The sequence below is a fragment of the Stegostoma tigrinum genome, chromosome 3, assembly GCF_030684315.1.
Source record: "Stegostoma tigrinum isolate sSteTig4 chromosome 3, sSteTig4.hap1, whole genome shotgun sequence".
Taxonomy (NCBI): domain Eukaryota; kingdom Metazoa; phylum Chordata; class Chondrichthyes; order Orectolobiformes; family Stegostomatidae; genus Stegostoma; species Stegostoma tigrinum.
In genome coordinates, this window is record NC_081356.1 from 113,850,288 (window position 1) to 113,872,735 (window position 22,448).

Here is a 22,448-nt window from a genome sequence, read left to right on the forward strand (position 1 = left end):
AGAGGAGTCATAGTGGCTGTAGAGTCAAGTTTGGGCCAATGTAGCACCCAGTGACATCTGCATTGGTGAGGTCCAACGAGGACTGATAATGGTGAGGGTGTCAATGGATGGCAAGATGGCACTGGAGTGGTGACTTTCGCTCCAGTGGCACGGTGAAGGGGCTCTTGCCTGGCCACCAGGCCCATGACCTATCGTGGAGCACTTAACAAGATGGACTGTAAAGCTGAACACTTTTTCTTTATTTGTCTGCCATATTATTCGAGGTTTTGGTTTATTTTTTCCACTATGCAACACTTTTCACTGTATTTCGTAACAAGTAAAATCTGATTAAATCAAAGTTAGATGTCAGCTGGAACATGGCATACAGTTCTGAGTGTCACACTATAGGAAGTTTGTGAATGTTTTGGGAACAGTGCGGAAAAGGCCATTGAGGATGGTTCCAGAGCTGAGAAACTTCAGTTATAAGGAAAAATTGGAGATGTTGGGGATGTTCTCCTCAGAGAACAGAAAGGTAAGAGGAGATTTATTAAATGTTTTCAAAATATTGAGGGTCTGGAATGTACTTCCTGATAGCAGTGTTCCCTCTAACATTTTTATCAGCTGCACAGGCCCCTGAGGCCCTTGTGTGGCACTGACTTCAGCAATCAGAAGTCAATGTTGCAATTGGCATGTTAACATTGAAAACCATGGACCATCAGTAAGGAGACACACAGGCACAGCTTAGAGGGAATGTAGCCTGGAAAGTGGGTGGAGGGAGGTTCAATAAAGGCATTCCAGAGGGCATTGGTAATTAATTAACTTGAAACAATGTCCTGAGTTATGGGAAAAGACAGTTAATTGGCAATGACTGCTGGAAAATGGGGCTGGAAGCGTTAAGACGTTGCTTTTGACATGCACATACGTGATGGTCCAAAGGGTCTTCTTTTGGCGCAGTAGATCTGTGACTGAGTAAATTTAAAATATAAAGACAGCGCAGACAAGATGCACCAAATGGTCTCCTTCTGCACTGTAACAATTCTGTGAAGCCATGTACACATTGTGCAGGTAACAATCATGTTGGCAAGGTAGCACATGATTTGGATGAATTTACAGGGATAAAGAAGGGATAGGGAATCGAACTTGCTGCGTAGCTTTACAGGAACCACAGAAACCATTGGTCAAATGGTCCCCTACTGTACTGTAAAACTCTATGATTCTAAGCCGTAGCGTATCCATCTGGCATTCTCGATGATTCTGAAATGCAGAGTACTTTGCTATCCTATCCGAAAAAAAGCAGCAGCGACAAGAAATGGAGAATAAAATCAGCTGAGCTGATTTTTGTGCCGCATGGAAAAGCATAGACATGGTTGCAACGCAGGCCCATTTGTTGAGGTGTCGCAATCTATTCTCACGGTTAATGGTTAAAAGCAGCCAGAGGGAAATTACAACCCATGGTGGGCGAGTTACTGCTTCTGCATCAGAAGATGTGAGAGTTACAAAGTAGGCCGTATAACTTTGTAACAAGTCACAGTTAAACTTTCTGGAGTACACGGAATTAACACAGCTATAACAGGGTTAGCTACCAAATAACACGAGGGGATAACAACTCAGTATGTAACAGTTTCTCCTTGTTTCTCTCACTGTAAAACCATTTTCCATCAATATTAATTTTTGCACCTTTCCAAATTTAATAACCAGATCCATTAATTATAACAAAACTAAAAATGTGTTTGCTCTAACAGTTCCACACATCAGTATCTTGTGAGTATGTGAAATGAAACTTTAACGGGCGGTAAATAATTAGACATTTCTTACAGTAACAGGCTCTCAACGAAAGAAAGCAGAGTATTTTTGTAGCCAAACAATACATGAATTATTTTGTTTAATCGTTGAAATTTATATCACGGGGTGGGGGAATCGCGTGTGTGCACAAACATGGGGATAAATATAGCTTCTCAGGCTCGACCTGTGAAGGTCAGGGCAGCACCGGGGGTGGGGGCTTTCTGTCCGCTCGCTGTGCCCGAGAGACTGGAGAGAGACCGACCCTTCCACCCCACAGGGATCTCCGACCAGCAGATCTCCGGACATCCCCTCTCCAACCGCACCCCCACCCCCAAATAACGTCCGACGACTTCCGGACACCAGACCAACAACACCGCCCCCCCCCCCCCGATCCCATAACCCAGGGATCTTCGGCCACCGATCCCTCACCACCCTCCCCCCACTCAACCATCTTCGGCCACCGCACTGCCAACCCAGCCACCCCCGCCCCGGCGGAGCTCCGGCCGCCAGATCCCCCCCGGTGGGTGCCCCGACACACTTCACTCTCCGAGCTGACGGTCTGGGGATGTGAAAACTGAAAATGAATTTCTGAGGAATCGATGCAGCCCGTCAGACCAATGGAAGTTTGCGGAGGACTTCCGCAGTCGGTGGAGTGAGGCCCGCCCAGGCGATGTTGTAAATTCTTAAGGCACAAACACGAAAACAAATCGGGGGGGGGGGGATGGAATTTCCAGCCTTCCGCCGCCTTCTTTTACTTTCGATCTAATTCTGCAACTGGCAGGACGGGGGGCTTGGGTTTTGTCTCTTTGGTCGTATCTGTACGTGTTCCACCACCCCCCCCCTCACTTTCTTGACGTGACCGTCCCGCTGTCAGCCACTTTGAAAACACCAGGGATCATTTATCTTTGGAAGTGGGGATTTGGAGGTAACAAACAGGTTTTGTCAAAATATTTGAAATGCATAGAGCAGGAAGTCGATAATTTTGTATTGCAACATTTTTAGGTGCATGAGAAATGTCAGCATTTTGTGACTAAAAAGAAAGAAACATAAAGCGTCGAACCGCGCTGCAAAAGGAAAACTAAAAGTGTTTCCAACATTTTCAGCGCCGAGCTTTCTCTTTTTTAAGGCAGTTTTAGTTTCGTTTTTACCATAAACACCTCTGCAAATGTTGGTAATTTAGTTAATCCCGGACTTGGATTTTTGCCGACACATGCAATTTGATTTGCTCAGTTTGTTTCTTTAACAAAATGCTACTGATTGTTGAATTTTTTTGCGGAGGGGTTGGTTCAAGTGCAGTCGACCTTTGGGTCAACAAGTGCACTGTTTGACAAAAATAAGTCTGGTTCCGTCTTGCCGATTGTTGGAAAACTTGGATCCTTTTCAGTCTCTGTGTTAAAATATGGAGGAACCAGCAGTTTGGGTTTGCTCGTTTTGGATTAAGGAAGATATCATCAGGTCTAGGTTGCTAAATTAATGGGAAGACATTATAAACTGAAATGTGTTAAACTCTTGACAGTTCGATTTGGGAAATTCAGATAATCCTGCAGTGGCGTCAACGCGTATTTATAGGACAACATTGCCAGTTCAACCGACATTAAATGTAGAAACTCGGATTGCAATTGTCATGACTTGTAACTTTTTATTTTAAAAAAGGTTTGGGGCTGCTGTAATGAGGGCCCGTGTTGGTTTTTTTTGGAAGCTTTTGTTAGTTTTAATCCTTTTTTTAGTAAACTCACTTCCGCCTTCCGATCTCCGGGCGCGTCAAAGGCGGGCTGATATTTTAATTGACATCTCCGTGGACGAATGGCAAGGAAAGGAATGTGATTGATAGAGGGAGCGGACAATGAGATGGCGTCGAGCCACTGACTGACGGAGATTGCAGCCAATGTACATGTCTCCTTCCCCATGTTAAACTGTCAACCCGAGGTGAACAGATGAGGTTGCGTTATATAATTGGAGAATTACAGTGTTTAAAAAAACACACACACAAGTTGGGAAATATGTCAGCGTGAAAGAAGAAAACATGTTTTTACTTGAAGCATGTAGGGGACTAGGATTCATAGGATTCAGTATCAGAGTTAGACCTGAGTAAAGTGTACAATTCGAGTCTCCATGTTTAAAAAGATGATAATACAAGCAGTGGAGAAGGTGTGTTGTAAGTTTACCAGAAACTGTGGGGGGTATGGCTATCAGAAAAGGCTTGAATGGTTTCGTTAGGAAAGAGAGGCGTGAGATGGGGCCAATTTAAAAGAGGCCTTTAAAATTACAAACGGGTTCGGAAAAGTGTGACTGGATATCTGTAGGGTGTCGTGGCGGAGTCCAGGATAGGCAGGAGCAAAAGCTCCTCAGGAGGAAACTCCTCAAAGACTGAGTTAGATTTAGATAGTTGGACCGTGGAAAGTGCGACCACATGGAATGGCCGAGCCGAATAATAGCGCACACATTTTAGGCAAAGTTAAGTAACGACATGAGATTGAAATAAAAAGAAGGATTCGGTGATTGTGTGAAATTAAAAATAAAGTGGGAGGAAGCTTGTGTGAAGTACGAACTCTGTTGAGGAGCTCCTAGGCCGAATAGCCTGTTCCTGTTTAATTATATGTGTTTAATATGGTCACAAAATAATTTAATTTAAGGTTAGAGATTTAAATTTAAAACCAAAACTTAAATCTTGTACAGAATGGTGATTTTTGTTTAATATAGTTTTAAGACCCAGTACATCAGTGTTTCAAAAAATAGATTAGCAAATAATTGCAGTAAAATGATTGTCAAAGTTATGGAGAGGGAACGTGTGGATAAAACCACCAGTTCAAATTTAATATGTGAAAAGGCTGTGATGCAACATTAGGTATTTAATCCAGCAAATATGGGTCTCAGTCACGAGTTACAGAGCCACTGAAAGCCTGACACCACATCCTTTGGGGAAGGTCTGCTATATGTATTGATTGGTGGGTCTGTCCAGGATTGAGCAACTCAAGTAGTGCAACTCTCAGCACCCACACAGAAGCCCCAAACTACTACCTTTAAACTTTCACTCACTCCACATTTGATGCACAGCGATAGCAGTGGCTACAATCTATAAAAGGCACTGTACTAACTAAGGCTCCTTCGGCAACTGCTTCTGAACTGTGGAGGGGCATGGATAGGGTGAATATCTAAGGTCTTTTTCCCATGGCAGCGGAGTCCAAACCTGGAGGGCATAGTTTTAAGGTGAGAGGAGAAAGATTTAAAAGGGACCTTAGGGGCAACACTTTCATGCAGAGGTTGGTGTCTGTATAGAATGAGCTGCCATAGAAAGTGGTGGAGGTGGTTACAATTACAACACTTGAGAGGCATCTGGATGGGTTCACGAACAGGAAGATTTAGAGGGATATAGGCCAACTGCTGGAAAATGGGTCTAGATCAGTTTAGTGATAGTGGGAACTGCAGATGCTGTAGAATCCAAGATAACAAAGTGTGGAGCTGGATGAACACAGCAGGCCAAGCAGCATCTCGGGAGCACAAAAGCTGACGTTTCGGGCCTAGACCCTCAAAACGTCAGCTTTTGTGCTCCTGAGATGCTGCTTGGTCTGCTGTGTTCATCCAGCTCCACATTTTGTTATCCTAGATCAGTTTAGGATATCTGGGCAGTGCGGACAAGTTGGATTGAAGGGTCTGCTTCTGTGCTGTGTAACACTGTGACCACTACCATCTAAACGCATGTGGACAGCAGATATTTGGGAACACCATCACTTTCAAGTTCCCTCCAAGCTACACATCGTAACTTGAAAATATGTCACCATTTCTTCACTGCTGCTGAGTCAAAATGTTGGAAGTATCTACCTAACAGCTTTTTGGGTGTATCTACACACTAAGAATTGCAGTTGATTGAAGAAGTCAGCTCATTGCCACTTTCTCCTGGGCAACTAGGGAAGAGCAAAAACTGCTGGTTCAGCCAGCAGTGCTCACATCCTCTTACCCAATAAAGCGATGAGTTGGGGTTAGGGTGTAAATAGTACTGAATATTGTGTAATCATCAGTGAACATCCTCCCTTCTGAGCTCATGATCGAGGAAAGGTCATTGATGAAGTAGCTGAAGATGTTTAGACCAAGAACATTACCATGAACCATCGTGGCATAACCTGAAGCTGAAGGTGATTGATCTTGAACAGCCACAACATCTTACTTTATGGCAGGTGTTGCCTCTGATTCTCATTTACTCCAGTGGGTTAACGGTGCTCCATGACGCAACATTCAGTTAAATGTGGCCTTGATGTTAAGGACGGTCACTCTGACCACATTTCTGAAATTCAGCTCTTTTGTCCATGTTTGAATCAAGGCTGTAATAAAGTCAGGAGTGAAATGGCCATGGTGGAACCCAAACTGGGCGACACTGAGCCAGTTATTGCTGAGCAGGTGCTGCTTGATAGCACTGTCGATAACACCTTCCATCACTTTACTGATGATTGAGAGTAGACTGATAGGATGGTAATTGGCTGTGTTGGATTTGACTTGCTTCTTGTATACAGGACCTAGCTGAACGATTTGCCACGTTGCTAGGTAGATGCCAGGGTTGTCACTGTACTGAAAAATCCAGTGCCTCCAACCATATTTTTTGACATCACATGGAGTGAATTGGATTGGCTGATGACTAGAGGAGGCAGCAGTGGATCATCCACGTGACATTTCTGGCTGAAGATTGCTGAGAATGCTTCAGATTAAATTATTGGATTGATGCATTGGGATCTCCTGTCATTGAAGACTGGGATATTTGTGGATCCTCTGTTCGACTGAGTTGTTTAATTGTCCACTACATTCACTAACGTGTGTTTTTCATTTCCCATAAAATGCCTCTCCGTGTGCCAGTGGTTGACTACCAGCAATGCTGGATAATGCCCTTAAGTGGGCGGAAGCTCCAGCCAGCACCATTCCAACCAATTCATTGTCCTCTTGCCTCCAAATATCTCAGATGACATTCCATGGGCAGGGGCCAGCCCTGTCAGTCTCTCAAGTGTAAGTTCAGTGGAAGGTTTCAACATTTGCATTTGTATAGTGCCTTTGACAGACTGAAACAATCAAGCCATGTAAGGTAATTTTAGGATGGATGACTAAATATTTGACCTAAGAGTTAGATTTTAAAGGAACACCTTTTAAATGGTGAAGGTGAGGTGGAGAGGTGTAGAGAGGGATTTCCAGAGTTTGAGACCTTGTTATCTGCACAGACAATGGAACCACGGAAGTACATAAGATGCCAGAGAGGACCACTTGTTACCTTCAGGATGGGGGAGGAGGAATTACCAGGATAGCGAGGGCATGGCTATGGAAGAATTTGAGAATAAGGTTGAGACATCCTGGAGAAATGTTGGAAACAGCTGTTTAAAATAGGGATTGCTTCTGGGGCTTACTTAGAAAGGCACACCCAAAATGAAACACATGGTGCATCCATTTTATGTATGTCAATTTACACTCCAATTTCCTGATTAACTTGAGTGTAAGTTAAAAATGGATTGAAAAGGTAGATGATGGTCTAACGTAAAAATGGGTTTAAAAAGTTAGATGATGTAAACAACTGCTGCCCAAAGATAGTTGTGTTCCTGTACAATACATTCCTCATTTAAACTGGAAAATCAAGTTGTCAACAATCCAGTGTCTTCAAGCTCATTATGCATAGAATGTCTGAGAAGATGAAGTTGTGCAAGCTTTTAATGTGACTCATACTGGCATCTTAAAAATGCATTTGAAAGAAAAATCAATGAATACAGTGTTGTTCCTGGTGAGATGTGAGAAAGAAATTGCTCAAGAGACAGCTGTGAAACACTCAAAACTGATTAGGTTTCTTGCTGCATTGAATTTTACATATGGTTTGAACCAGTGTACCAGTGAAACATTTGTTTTTATCTTTTGAGCCTGGGGGCACGTCATCATAATGAACCAAGATGTACCTGACCTCATGGTTTGATGGCTTCATAGAAAAGAGCGAGGAAATTTAGACATAGTTGTAGCACACTTGCCTACAGGTATCCTTGATTATTTTGTGCTAGGTATTTGCTTTATTTGTGTCTTTAGTTTCAGATATTTAGGAGAGTCTACTGCCTTCTGTTTCCCAGTGAGTTTCAAGTGACTATTTATTCAAATTCTGTCAGGCGAGCCCTCACAAATATCTTGTGCGGGGAGAAAAAAAATCACCGGGACATGTTTAAATGTGTTTATGGGAATAAATATGAGGGAAAACAAGATCTTAGAATTCAGAGCCTTTTTTTTGTTTTGCTTGAAAATAAAATGGACTGAATTTTTCTCTGCCCTCCAGCGAGATGAGGGAGGGCTAGTATTTATGGCTGGCAAAGGTCTTGAGAATGGTGTCCTGTGTCATCATGTCTGCGGCCTTTTGCCAGCAGCAGCACCAGCACCTTTTATCAGGAGGCCAGTCTATTGGGTAGCCGATTGAGCCAATTTATGTCCACATTGTCTGCACTGGAATGGACTGCCATTGTGTAACTCTGTGCTGGTGAACCATGGCCTGCTCACCCCTGCCCCCAAGTACCATTTGTGCCCTACCATCTGCAAGAAGAGGGAGAATCTTAACAGTCTGCTCTTGATGTTCAGTGGCATTGAACCATCACTGTATGTCCACTACCCACACCCTTGGCAGGGAGACCATTGTCCAGAAACTGAACTGGGCCAGCCATATACATACTGTGGCTACAAAAGCAGGTCAGAACCCAGCAATTCTGAGTTGATTAACTCACCTCCAGTCTCGCCAATGCCTTTGACCGTCAACAGGACTCAAGTGAGGAGTGTGATGGAATACCAACCACTTATCTGGATGGGTGCATATTCTGGATGATACCAAGTTTAAATGGATAATTGCAGCTTGCTTGATTAGCACCCCATCCACTACCTTGAACATTCACTCCCCACCATTGCACAGAGGCAGCAGTGTGTGCCATTTACAAGAAGCACTGCAGCAATTCACTTGGGGTCCTTCGAGTGCACATTACACTTCTGTGAGTTCTGTAACTTAGAAGATCTAATACTCATCAGAATACCACCAACGGCAAGTTCCTCTCCAAGGTGCATACCTCCTGACTTTGAGCTATATCACTGTTGGTTCACTGTTGTGTGATTAAAATCCATGAATGGCCTTCCCTGCAGCACATTGGTGGATGTAAACCAGATTGACTGCAGTGGCTCAAGAAGGCAGCTGACCACGATCACCTTGGGGGCAATTAAAGATGGACAACAAATGATGGTTTTGCCAGTGGCACCCACTTGTCATGAAAGAATAGGTTTAAAAAAGAACCCAGTGGTTGATATGCTGACCCTAGCTTCCCTAAACAATATCCTTTGTCTTTGAGGAGGCTTTAGCCACAGGTACCACTGATGTTGATGTGACTTGTAGATACTGGCAATCTGATGGGGCAAGCTGTCCCCCGTTACCTGGCCACTTCTGGCAAAACACTGCCCCGGGATCCCTGTGGAGTTGGGTTGCCACGTGCTTTTGGTCCTGGCCGACATCTTTAGCTGCTGCTGATCTATTCGACCAGGTACATTAATAGTGTCCTCCACCCTTCAGAAAACTCAACTTACCTTCAGATATAGACTGTAGTGCCTCTCGCCTTTCTTCAGTCCGCCATTCATCATTTTATAGTCAGCTGAACTCTGGAAACTCCTTTTCCTAACTTTGTCTGTGACTTCTCCCTTCCCCTTTAAGACACGATTTAAAAGATGTCTAATTGAGGCTTTTAATCATAGAATCCCTACAGCATGGAAGTAGGCCCATCAAGTCTACACCAACCCTCTGAACAGTATCCTACCCAGACCCACCCCTCTACCCTATCCCTGTAACCCTGCATTTCCCACGGCTAACCCACCTAGCCTGCATATCCCTGGACACTGCGGGCAAGTTAGTATGGCCAACTGACCTAGCTGCACATTTGTTGGACTGTGGAAGGAACCCCATGCAGATATTGGGGGAAACAAGCAAACTCGACATAGACAGTCACCCATGGCTGGAGTCGATCTCTGGGTCCCTGGTGCTGTGAGGCAGGCACCTTGCTGCCCCTTTTATCAGCTCTCCTGACATTTCCTTCTTTGGCACATTGTCAATTTTTAATTCGCTAGGTTTCTGTAAAGCACCTTGAGATGTTTCATTCAGTTAAAGTTAGGAGCAAATTACAGCCCATGCTGGAATCTGTCTGAAAATAACAAACACTCGAGATCAGAGTGGCTCAGACAGCCTCCATGGGGAGAGAGCAAGCTAACATTTCAAGTATAGATGACTCTTCACACTTCAGTTCTGATGGAGGGGACAGCATTTATGCTATAGTTGGTGGGGTGTAGCATACTGGTGGAGAAAAGATGTTGATTGTTCAGATTAAGTTGTTATTTTGGAAGTAAAGCAGTATAGCTCCCACAGTTTACAGTTGATACTTGCTGTACAAGATTGTCAATGTATGCCATAGCCTGATATCCTTTAGACAGCAGGCAGTATAAAAAGAAATCTGAAACAGCAATTCAAAATTGCAGTTTTAGGGACGACCTGAAATAGATATTGAAGCTGGGAATGTTTATGTGCCATAAAATGCTATCTCTCTGTAAGTGGTTTTTCCCTTTTATCTCAGCATGTAACAATTTATGCAATTACACGGGCGAGTTTTACAATCACAAGTTGCCCAGCAATAAAAATAAGGAAACTTCAATGTAGCCTTGTTATAAGAAGGCAGTGAAACTGGTCTATATCTGTCCTCGGACCTGGAAAGTTCAAACATTTACAACTCAGTGACTCTATCCACATACTTACTTGCGGTTTGTTATCATTACCAACCAAGGCCGTACAAAGTGTGCAATATGGGAAGGAATGAATGTTAACCTGATTGTGAAACAGAATGTGGAATTTGTGAAGGGGAACAGGGAATAACTGGGATTGCAAAGAAAAAAGATGTTTGACATATCCAGAATAAGCAATGCACCCAACATGGTTCAAATGGCATCTCGTAATCAATGCCTAGTACAATGATGAATGCTTAACCTGAAAAGAGAGTTGTTTCTTCTTAGTTGTGTTGGCATCACAGACCAAAAGCCATATTTTGCCAGAATTGCAGTGCTGGCTAACCAGACATTTCTTGCTGTGGTGTTAGTCCTGATAATGAAAACCTATAAATGGAAATAATCTAAAGATGGGTCTTGAAAATTTCACGTGATGTGGCTGTGACTGTTTCTTTTGGTAGCTTTGCCATTGTGGGATTGTCCTTGGTAAGAAGCATATGCTGCCTTGGGAACAGACAGTCTTGTAGTTTGTGTGGATGATCACCTCATGGTTTGTCATTGCCGGCGGGCATGAGATTTGCGTTTCTGTCAATTTCCACAAATTTGTTCCTAGAACATAGCCAGTTTATTGTTTCCCCTTCTTTGCTTCACTGATTCTCATTCTAAACTTTGAGCAGAGATGGTGTATCTCCATAACGGATGCATGCAGAATTGGATTGCATCAATCTTACTTAATCGACCTCTCACCAAATATAGGAACATGCAAATTGCACACTCCAAGAATGGATGTGCTAATGTGTGTTGAATGAACAAACAAATTGTCAAACTGTGCAATATAAACGTATTTTTAATATCGTTTATTCCAAATTTGGGTTCATGGAATTCTAAGTTAAGCATTTGGGTTTGTCTGCGTGTTTGGCATTAACAATTACCTCTTTAAAATGACAATATCCATAATCATAATCAAGAGGAAATTGCCCAATGTACGTGGGGAGCTACTTAGAGGGCTTGGGGCGAACTTCCCTGCCTCTGATGTTTTTTTTCAATCTGTGTAGGGACGTTGTTTGAGAGGGAAGCATGTATCAAACTCTGAAGAGGTGCAAAGTTTTTTAGTGGAGTAACATGCTGAGCAGTATTCCGAAGAAAAGGAGTTTAAGACCATAAAACATAGGAGTGGAAGTAAGGCCATTTGGCCCATTGAGTCCACTCTGCCATTTAATCATGGTTGATGGGCATTTCAACACCACTTACGCGCACTCTCCCCATAGCCCTTAATTCCTTGTGAGATCAAGAATTTATCAATCTCTGCCTGGAAGACATTTAACGTCCCGGCCTCCACTGTGCTCCGTGGCAATGAATTCCACAGGCCCACCATTCTCTGGCTGAAGAAAGTCCAAAATAGTCAAGTTATTTTAGAATAAGAAATTATTATTAATCATAGACCTGAGTTGTTGAAAAGAAGAAATATATTGAAGCTGAATTGGGAATAGTACACCATTGAGAATAAACCAAGTCAGGAGCACGGTAACAATTAAGAAATAATTATCTATAGTTCCAGATGATGAGTTGGAATTGTAATTGCTTCAAGCCCATCAAAGTATTAAAGAAGATAAGAATCTCTCTTGTTTGGAAATGCACAGGTCTGGGTCGTGCTGGAGATGCAGCGCTAGATAAGGGAATAGATTTTTTCTTTCTTGTATGCCTTCAATTTTGTTGTTAACGAACATCTGTTTTATTGTTAAAGTAAAGACTGTGACATTGCTTATGTTTTAGTAGGACATCACCTTTGGTAACGACTTTTTTTTTGTTTTCATTGCATTCATGGTCTGTCCAATCAGATCATTGTTGTGGATCTGACTTATCAGTTATGAACATCAACCAGACATGACTGTGTTACAGTTGGGACCATGAGATGATGATAGCATCATAAAAATGTACAGCACAGAAACAGAACCTTCAGTCCAACTTGTCCATGCTGACCCAATATCCTAAATTAATCTAGTCCCATTTGCCAGCATTCGCCCCATATCCTTCTAAACCTTTCATATTCGGATGCTCTCCCAGATGCCTTTTAAATGTAATTGTACCAGCCTCCTCCACCACCTCTGAGAGCTCATTCCATACACACACAACCCTTTGCATGAAAAAGTTGTCCCTCAGGTTTCTTTTAAATCCTTTCCCTCTCCTCTTAAATCTATGCCCTCTAGCTCTGGACTCCCGTGCCCTGGGAAAAATACCTTGTCTATTCACCCCGTCCATGCCCCTCGTGTTTTTATAAACTTCTCTCGGGTCACCCCTCAACCTCTGATGCTGCAGGGAAAGTAATCCCAGCCTCTCCCTATATAGCTCAAACCTTCCAACCCTGGAAACATCCTTGTATATCTTTCTGAAGCCTTTCAAGTTTCACAACAATAATTTCTAAGATCGTTGAATTAATGACAACAAATTGGTGCTGAGGTAGCTGTATTGTGGGGAAGTTTATTGTGCAACATTTGAAGATAGTTTTGAATGTTGCTAGAAGTTTTCTGTGAGTGGAAGATATCATACTGAATATTTGAAATCGCTGACTCAAGTAAACCTGAAGGATTATCAGAAAATTGATATTAGAAATAAAAGCAAGATTTTGTAACGATGAGAAACTTCAAGCACTTCTTTACTCTAAATGTTCCACTTATAGTTGGAGAGAAAAGAAGCTAGAATTTAGGATGTTGCAGTCTTAATTAGCTTAAAATACAGCTAGCAATGGAAAGATTGGAATCAATGGACAGAGAAATGAAATATGGATTGTGGGTAAAGTGGACAAACAGTGGGAAATGGAACTAAAACAGCTTGAACTCCAAAGGGAGAAGAAAAGTAGAGGACATGAGTTAGCGAAAGAAGAGATTTGAAGGAAGACAAGCGTGTTGACAGGTTCAGCTAATGACAGTGTACACCACTTTGTCGGATGAAGAATTTGCAATCAATAAGACTGTCAAAGAGGCAATACTGAATGACCATGAGCTTGAGCCCTAAGTGTATCAGTTGAATTTGAGGACGGCAAGAAAGAAACCTAGTCAGACATTTGTGTCATTTGCAATGGAGAAAGAAATACTGTGGGATCAGTGGTTTAGATTTATTCATGATGTGGAGGTGCCGGGGTTGGGCTCAGGTGGATAAAGTCAGCCGTAGACTTCACCTGACGAAGGAGCATTGCTTCAAAAGCTTGTGATTTCAAATAAACCTGTTGGACTATAATCTGGTGTTGTGTTACTCCTGACTTAGATTTACTCAAGCTAGAAGAATATTTGAAAATATGTGGATAGTTATGATCGTGAAAAAATCAGAAAAAGAATTGCTGTAAATATTTGCAAATTCAAATGCTTGCTTAACTGAGTATCGAGTATTCAAGGTCTGAGAAGCAGCTATTCTGGCAGAAACCTATGATATCTCTCATAGAGAATTACATGTGTGGGAAAATCCATAAGGAAATTGTAGCGGTAGAAAATTTGGTGGTTGGAAAAGGAGCTAGTTTTAAAGAACAAACAGAAGCATGTCAAAATGATAAAGGAGGAAGGCAAGAACTGCAAATAAACAAAGAAATTAACATGACTTCATTGTAATAAGAGAATAGACAAGCCAAAGCAAATTGCTGGGTGTTAAATGGGAGACTGATTGCAGTAATAGGAAAGCTTAAGCACTGTTCAGAGAAAAGGGGACAACAAGAAAGAAGCAGGTAGAAAAACTATAGCAGTGACACAATGAGAAAATGTTTCCTTAGAATGTACTAAGAAGGGAGAGATGGTGCAGGATATTCATGAAAATTACATTTTGGAGATTGACAAAGTCAGACTGCTGGTGGTTCTGAATATCTTATCTCCAAAGGGGAGGTATTTCCTGATATCTCCAATCAAGAAGGTAAACTGATACAGTCATTTAGAGACATTGGAGTACATCAGTCAATAATGCTGGCCCATGATTCTCTTTGTCTTCCAGAGGGGTTAATGATTTGATTTATTATTGTCACATGTACCTAGGTACAGTGAAAAGTTTTGTTTTGAATGCAGTACAGGCAGATCATACCATACAAAATAGAACAGAGTGAAGAATGCAATGTTACAGCTGCAAAGAAAGTCCACAAAGAGCGAGATCATCATTAAAATTTGAGAGGTCAAACTCAGAAGTCTAGTTACAGCTTGGAGTTTACGAATCAATCTCATTGTGCAAAATCAGATTAAAGAGTGACTTGCTGTATGGAGAAGGTGTAGTAGGAGCAGTGAAAGGAATATCCTTAGAAGGAGTTGACTTTATTTTGGGAAATAACGTGGCAGGTTCAAAAATATTGGCCTGCCCAAGGATTGTAGAACACCAGTGGAGGTGAAAGTGTTTGCAATGTGACAAAAAATATCATGGATTATTTCCTGACTCTGAGCTGACTAGTTTTAAAACTCAAAGTTAAAGAGGAAGAAAAGGAATCTGTGAAACGGGAAGTTGATTTGGGAATTCAAATATAACGTACAGCTTTTTAGAATTTGTCCCAACTGTTTGACAACATAGAGCCAATTCAATTATAAATTTGGTTAAGAATAAATTTGCTAAGACCAAGATGACTTATTTGGACCATACTGTGGGCAGTACTCCTTCTAATTATTTTTTGATGTGTGGGCACACCAGTTGGCGTGCGTGGAATCTCAGAGGAGCCTTGATGCGGTTGATCATGGGGCAATGCCACATGGTACCAAGAGATACAAATGTCTGGGCTCTTTTGGATTTCTTTCATGCCTAACCTGTTATATCAGCATGAGTGGATTCTATCACAAATTTTCTTCTGATCTTCAGTTGCACTATTAACAACATTTTGAAAAAAGGCAAAAGATTTGATTGGATGCCAATAGTGTCAAATTGCCTTTAGAGAATTTGAATGATATCCTGACAACAACACTGATGTTAGTTGTGTTGTGTTATGTGAAACCAATCAAGCAAGCTGTTGATGCAAATGATGTCGGTGTGGGAGCTGTTTTACAACAAGACAATGATAGAGCAATTGAATGACCTGCCAGTTAGGTGTTCAGTTTCTTGGAAAACTATTCACAGAAACATTTGACTGTGGAAAAAGAAACATTGGGCCTTGTGTTGGCAGTATGTCGTTTTGTAGTTTACGTTAGTAGCAACACAAGAAACTATTATTTGTATGGACTTTTATCCTTTTATTTCTTAGCACGGTTTCAGAACAAAACTTTAAAACTTAAGCTTAATTCTCCAAACCTGTAATTTAAAACATGTTAATGCCCTGGAAAAGAGAATGTCATTGCGCACCATATTTTGACAGTACATATAACAGGGACTCTGTAATGTGCGAAAATAATTGTACCACCCATCATACTTCTAATGCTAACATGTTATCACTGGTAGAATAACATTGAATTAGTCATAGATCATTTTCATGTGCAATGAAAATTCCTCTTTCAGATATACTTTCATTCTTCTTCAGGGGAAGGTGTGATGAAACTGTGAGTTCTATATATGATTCTTTTAATATTGTTTACTGCAGGTTTGGGTTCTTGGTATTTCACAATAAACATATAGGTTTGTCTGTGTATTTGGAGTTAACAATTAGCTTTCAAGAAACTACAATACTCATAATCTCAAGCTCCTAGAGAAATATCCAGAGGACTTGAGGGGAGTAATTACCCCTTGAAATAGACCCTCACGTCATTTTCAGTCTGTGGTGGGAAGTCCTTTGAGAAAGGAGCATATATCAAAATCTCTTGATCTCGTGTGGTATATTGGTAGTGTCCCACCTCTGGGCCAGTAAGTCCAGGTTCAAGTTTCATCTGCTCCAGAAGTGTGTTTTTTTTAACCCAAACTCCAAAGTGCTGACGAGTCTATTGATGGAGCAACATGCACTAATCAGTAATCCTAAAAAGAAAAGATGAATTTAAAGTACTGAAATTACGTTAGAAAAAGAAGGTTTGTTAATCCCAGACCAGAGTGATGGGATGCAGTCAGTGGAAAAGATGTGGTGAAGTTCTAAATTTTCTTTCTTGAAAAAGAAAATGAATTGAAGCTTAGTCAGGAGCAGAATGATGATAATTAAAGAAGAGTTATCTACAATATACAATATCCTTTTATTGTCACATGTGGCCCATTGTAGGAGTACAGTAAAAAAGTTCACAATGTCTGCCTTCTCATGGCGATATCTTAGGTACAAGTACCCAGGTACAATTCTTGGATACAGCAGAGAGAGAAAACAGTTGCTTAATTAATAGTTGAAAATAAGTTTAAAATAGGAAGGGGTTAATGTTATAGTGCTCTAAGGTAAGGATTCTCCTCTCACACCAGTCTGTGTTCAGGATTGACTGCCTGTGCACTGCTCCGGGGCTCGCAGCCCACGTGCTGCACCGGGGCTAACAGGGTGTGGCCTGTAGGCCCCCGAATGCAAGGCCACGCTGCTCACTCTCTGGTTCTCTGCGGACCTTGGCCTGTGCTCGCTCTGGTTCTCTGCAACTCCACACTCGGGCGTGTAGGGGAGGGAAGGAGAGAGGAAAGAAGGGGCTAAAGAATCTGGTGAGCAGAGGAGCTCCGGCCGGATCATCCTACTCTGCCACCATCTTGAAATAGGCTTTAGATGAGTTGAAATTGTAATCACTTCAAGCCCAACAATGTATTAAAAATGTAAACGGTCACTCTCCCTAGGAAATGAGATGGACTGGGCCCTGCTCAAAGTACAACATTAAATGTTCTTGTAAACTGTACCACGGTATACTAGTCCTGATACAGAGGAGTTGTTCCTGGTCTACATTTAGACAGCACTTGGGTTATTTCTGCTTTGCTTTCAAATCTTTGAATCTTTGTTATAAGGGAATAGAGTGTAATTTATCCTGCTTGTCTTTATTTCTATTGTTCATAAACTTTTGTTTCATTTCATAGTTAATGTAAATGCTGTAGCATTACGTGGTATCTTTTGGTAAAAGATCACTTTGGTAACAAAAACGGGGGTAAAACGTCTTGTCTATCCAATCAAGCTCCTTTTCAGGATCTGTCTTGTCTGGTACTAATATCGACTGGGCATTACCTCATAGCAGCTGGGACAACTAGTGCATAATACAAACTGGGATAAAAAGTGCTGTTGTAAATGGTGGAGCCTTTATTAATATATATTAACATATTGATAATCTAGGGCTATGTTTTCAAATATTTCATCACATTCAAGGAAAAATGGATGTAAAATCAAGTGTACACTTTTCATTTTGGAAAGATATACATTTTTCTGTGTCAGGAAATGTTTTTGCATATATTGTGAAGACCATAAGAGAAACTGTCAAGTTTGACGTAGTTTGCATTTGTCTAAATATTTAAACTAAAGTAATAGTGGGACTTGGAGCCTTGGCAGGTTTTCTTCAGATTATTTAGCGCACAAAAGTTTGCATAGAAATTGCTTAATATAAAGTATTTTGAAAATCAAAATACACCTGTTTTCACATTTTTTTCCCCTATTAATCTGATGGTACCTATAAAACACTGGGAAGAAGAAACCAAAAATGGCTGACATTTCTACTAAACTGCCCACCAGTTACACCATTTATTCATATTCAACTGGACAGACATTGGACAATTGGATATTGGACAATTGTATTAGCAATATTCTTATAGTTTGCCCAGTAAGAAGGAACTGCCTCCGGTCGGTTTCACAATATGGTTTTCTGAAGAAATCTTGAGTGAAACATGCAACTTGGGAAAACTTTTAAATTATGTTTTATATAGAAGCAAGATGTCTGTTGAGCTAACTCTGAAGTAGTTTTTGACTGGAACCTCTAAGATTCACAGTTACTGTGGTCCCCAATTCAGGTTTGAAAAGGTAGAATGTGTCATTTTTAAAAATCCAACATATATGATTATGTAATGATTCCAAAATGATTGTGTGATGAGAGTTGTGTATTTTGCTCATGAGAAAATTATCCAGCAGATTGTTTGTTGACTCCAGTGTTTTTCATTTTATTTTACCAGTTTTACTTGTAAATTACATTTTATTTTGGATGTTTAAATCTTTCTTTCCTGACTATCACTTCCATCTTTTTCAGGATATTGCTGCGTGACTATTAATAACAAGGTAACTTTTGTGTAGTTTCCATAGTACATCACTTCCCTAAACTTCCCACTGGCCAAATGTGAGCAATTATTTATATGATGTATAATAGACATATTCGTCTCTTCTATCTAACCTCCCTACCAAATGGCCTCCAGCTAAAAAGGCAGACTTTTTGATACATTGCTTGGAAGCATGGTTTGTAGGTTGCATTTACATAAACTACTGTAAACTAGACTAGCACCTTTTTAAGAGATAGTAGGAACTCCCAATGCTGGAGAACCTGAGATAAAATTTTTTCTGAAGAAGGGTCTCGACCCGAAAAGTCAAACTTTCCTGCTCCTCTGATTCTGCTTGGCCTGTCTTGTTCATCCAGCTTCATACCGTGATGGCACTTTTTAAAAGTTGGATAGTTGTTACAATTGTCGGCATCAGTTTACAGGTCAGATTGAAACTATTTCATAATGGAAATAATGTATCATTTATTTTTTAATCCAGTCCTTCAACTTCAGTTCCTTATTTCCACCATGTGGGAGTATTGATAAACAAATGAACATACTTGTCTACACTGTTTGTAACATATAAACAACTTAAGCCTCGGATTTTGGACCCATGGCTTGGCTGGAAGTGAAACACTTCTGACACTAAAGTTGCAAGTTTCGTATACCTACTCTGCTCTTTTGTGCCGCTTTGTGTAAGATCTCTATATAAGCAAACTAAAATGATCTTCAACAATTATTTATTTAGTCTATTTTCTACTCTTTTATAACCCTTGATATTGCATGCATTCACGAGCTGAACAAAGAGCATGCCAGAGCAGCCATTACCCTAGCTTGCTTTGCCGAGTTCTGAGATGAAGATGAGCGCTTATTTCCCCCTCCACAAAGCCAGCACCATTTCAGCCACGTGCCTGTAGTGTTTTGACAGGGGATAGTTATAGCCTGTTGCAGTTTTGAAAGTATATAACAGCCATTTTTGCTCACAGTGGTGGTGTTCAAGTTGGGGGGGAGGGGGCATGGGGCGTTAGATAAATCAATAAACAGGCCAACCCATGTCACGTTTTCAGATGATGGCCAGAAGTCTCAAGCCAATAGTACAGAAAATGAAGCAAATTTAAAGTAGTTGAGATAGCATGCGGCAACTTTGTGTGTTTACATAAAATCAGTGAATTATGTTTCTGATATAAGTTGCCACAGATAATGTTCATGCGCTAACTTTTCAACAAAGATATTGTCGTGACTAGGAATGGCTGGTATTGAATGTGTTAATTTGCTCAAATCCTAAAGTAGTAACTTCCCATGGAGGTTAGTTTCCATTTAAATTGTTAGCAAATGTTGGAATTCCAATTTTACATAGGCCGAAGGAAGCACCAATTCTGTGGTGTTTGTGTATTAGTAACAGATATTGTGGCTGAAATTTTGACAAGTGCTTTAATAAAACGCAGGGACCACAGTCAATAATTTATATGTCAGCCCAATTTGCTTATGCAGCATCTGAGCAGAAATGTCATTGACATGCACAACTGAAACATAGGCTAGGCCCATCTGGACACAGCTCAACACCAACAAAGGCAATTACTTCTTCAGATGTTCAGGTGGCTGAGGCTGAAACTGCATTCCCAAAGCAGCTTGTAGTGCAACAGTTTGAGATACTTTCGACAAGGACTATATATAAAATAATAAATAAAGTTATTCTGTTGGTTGTATTCTTGTTAGGAATTTGGATAACTGTGTTACCACACATAATTCTTTGGATCAGGTTGACAATCAGAACCAATTCCCATCAACCACAAAATTCTAGAATATGCGTGCTTTGTTATCCATTTGCTAACGTTAACTACTTAGTGAAACGTTTCTTTTTTTAAAAATCAGACTTTCCTTCCTTACCAAGAACCTTACCTGAGTGGCATGGTAGCTCAGTGGTTAGCTCTTCTGTCTCACAGTGTAATGGACCAAGTTTCGCTTCCAACCTCAGGTGACTATCCGTGTGGAGTTTGCACGTCCTCCCCATGTCTGCTCTGGTTTCCAGTCCAGAGATGTGCAGATTAAGTGGAGTGGCTATGTTAAATTGCCCATAATGTCCAAGAATGTGCAAGTCAAGTGGATTAGCTATGGAAAATGCAGGGCTGGGGTGGGTCTGGGTGGGCTGCTTTCAGAGGGTTGTTAATCTGTGGAATTCCTTGCCCAGTGAAGTAGTTGATGCTACTTCAGTAAACATGTTTAAAGCTAAGGTAGATTTTGTTTTAACAATAAAGGAATTAAGGGTGAGAACGTGGGTAAGTGAATCTGAGTCCACAAAAAGATCAGCCATGATCTTATTGAATGGCGGAGCAGGCTCGAAGGGCCAAATGGCCTACTCCTGCTCCTAGTTCTTATGTTCTTATGACAGGGTGGGCTGAATGGCCCACTTCCAGACTGTAGGAATTCTGTGATTTTATTCTTAATTCAGACACCATTAAGTAAATATTGTTCTCTTTTTTTTAGCAGTGAATGCTCCACATCTCTGTAATATCCCAGACCTGACAGAACTATTGCCCTTTTCCTGTATGACACACTCTCCAAGTCAGACACTGTTCTGACTGTAAGTTCAGTCGCAGGTAAGGAAACAGATAAAGCAGCCTCAATTTTGCTTCAAATTTTACAACGCCTTTATTTGTGCTAACATCACTGTACTTGCCATGTAGGTCCCTTAATAATAGTGTCCTGAAGTATATGGGTGGGGAGTGGTGGCTTCCTTAAATCATAAGGGTAAGGAAACCAAATTAATTTGATTTGTTTCTAATTCAACAATGATCAAGATGCTTGCTAAAACCGATATGAATATATTTTGAGAAACCTAAAACTTTTTTTCTTTGGAAATGTCAGGGTGCTGCTTCAAACATCAAGGGGGAAATTAATCTTCAGCAGCAGTGTAAAATGGACAGTGGTCGTTTAGTTTTGTTTGGCTAATTTTCCTCTTTTTAAAGTCAGTGGATACCGGAATCAGACATGTACAACAGGCCGCAAATTCAGTACCAGCTGCTTGTTGCTCACGACTGGCAAAAATCAATTTCACTCCAGTTAATGTCCTTTAAATCCTCAATTTAATAAACTGAAGAGTTTTGTCTAACCGCAGTCTGCATTATTTCTGCCACTCTTTAATAAAGATTTAAACTTTTTTTTTAAAAAAGGCTTTGTGAGCAAATATTGATGAAAAAATTTAACTGTTGAGCTTTTTTTTGACAACCTTTCGGCAAGATTTCATTTCATTAAGATGAAGAAAGATAGTTTAAGGATCATTAAGTGGAATAGATTCTCCGCTTTCTCCACAAATGCGGTCTTGCATGCTGAGTATTTCAGTTTCTAAATCAGATTTCCATCCTCTGCAGTTTTTTTACGTTTGCATTTATTTCACCCCTTTTATTGCATTCTCCAGACTGGGGTATCTCACAATAATTACAACAATAATTAGATGTAGAGTAAAGCTGACTCAATGCCTTTATATTCATCCTTGCCCTGTTCTCCTGTGATGCCTCCATTTCCTACAGGAGCTATCTGTATGTTCATATATCTGTAAGTTTAAAACGCCTCTTCTGGGAGTACTGTCAATTTAATCCTGAGTTACAACCTCTAAGATGCTTATGGAACCAGCCTTCATAAGAAGCAGTTAATTTTTTTCTCAAACCATGTTGCTAACATTCCTGAGTAAAAATTAGCCAGGCTTTTGACAAGTGCTGGGTAGGGTAGCACAGTGGAACTGTAGTTAGCACTGCTGCCTCACAGCACTGGGGACCCGAGGTCAAATCCACCCTCAGGCGACTGTTATTGTGGAGTTTACACATTCTCCCCATGTCTGCCTGGGTTTCCTCCCAACGTCCAAAGGTGTTTTGACCATACTAAATTAC

At 40.9% G+C, this 22,448-nt stretch overlaps 1 protein-coding gene across 9 annotated transcripts in view; it reads left to right on the forward strand.

The window, feature by feature from the left end:
* The first annotated feature begins 2,172 nt into the window (after positions 1-2,172).
* irf2b (interferon regulatory factor 2b) overlaps positions 2,173-22,448 on the forward strand; it is a 64,249-nt gene continuing 43,973 nt past the window's right edge. For 4 of the 9 annotated variants that reach the window (XM_048527566.2, XM_048527563.2, XM_048527569.2 and 1 more), the window contains exons 1-3: positions 2,173-2,686; positions 18,561-18,589; positions 21,049-21,161. The gene's annotated coding sequence lies outside the window, so the exon portion shown is untranslated. Of the gene's footprint in view, positions 2,687-15,948; positions 15,990-18,560; positions 18,590-21,048; positions 21,162-22,448 lie in introns of all 9 variants that reach the window. The other 5 variants (XM_048527571.2, XM_048527572.2, XM_048527565.2 and 2 more) reach the window with 4 other exon arrangements.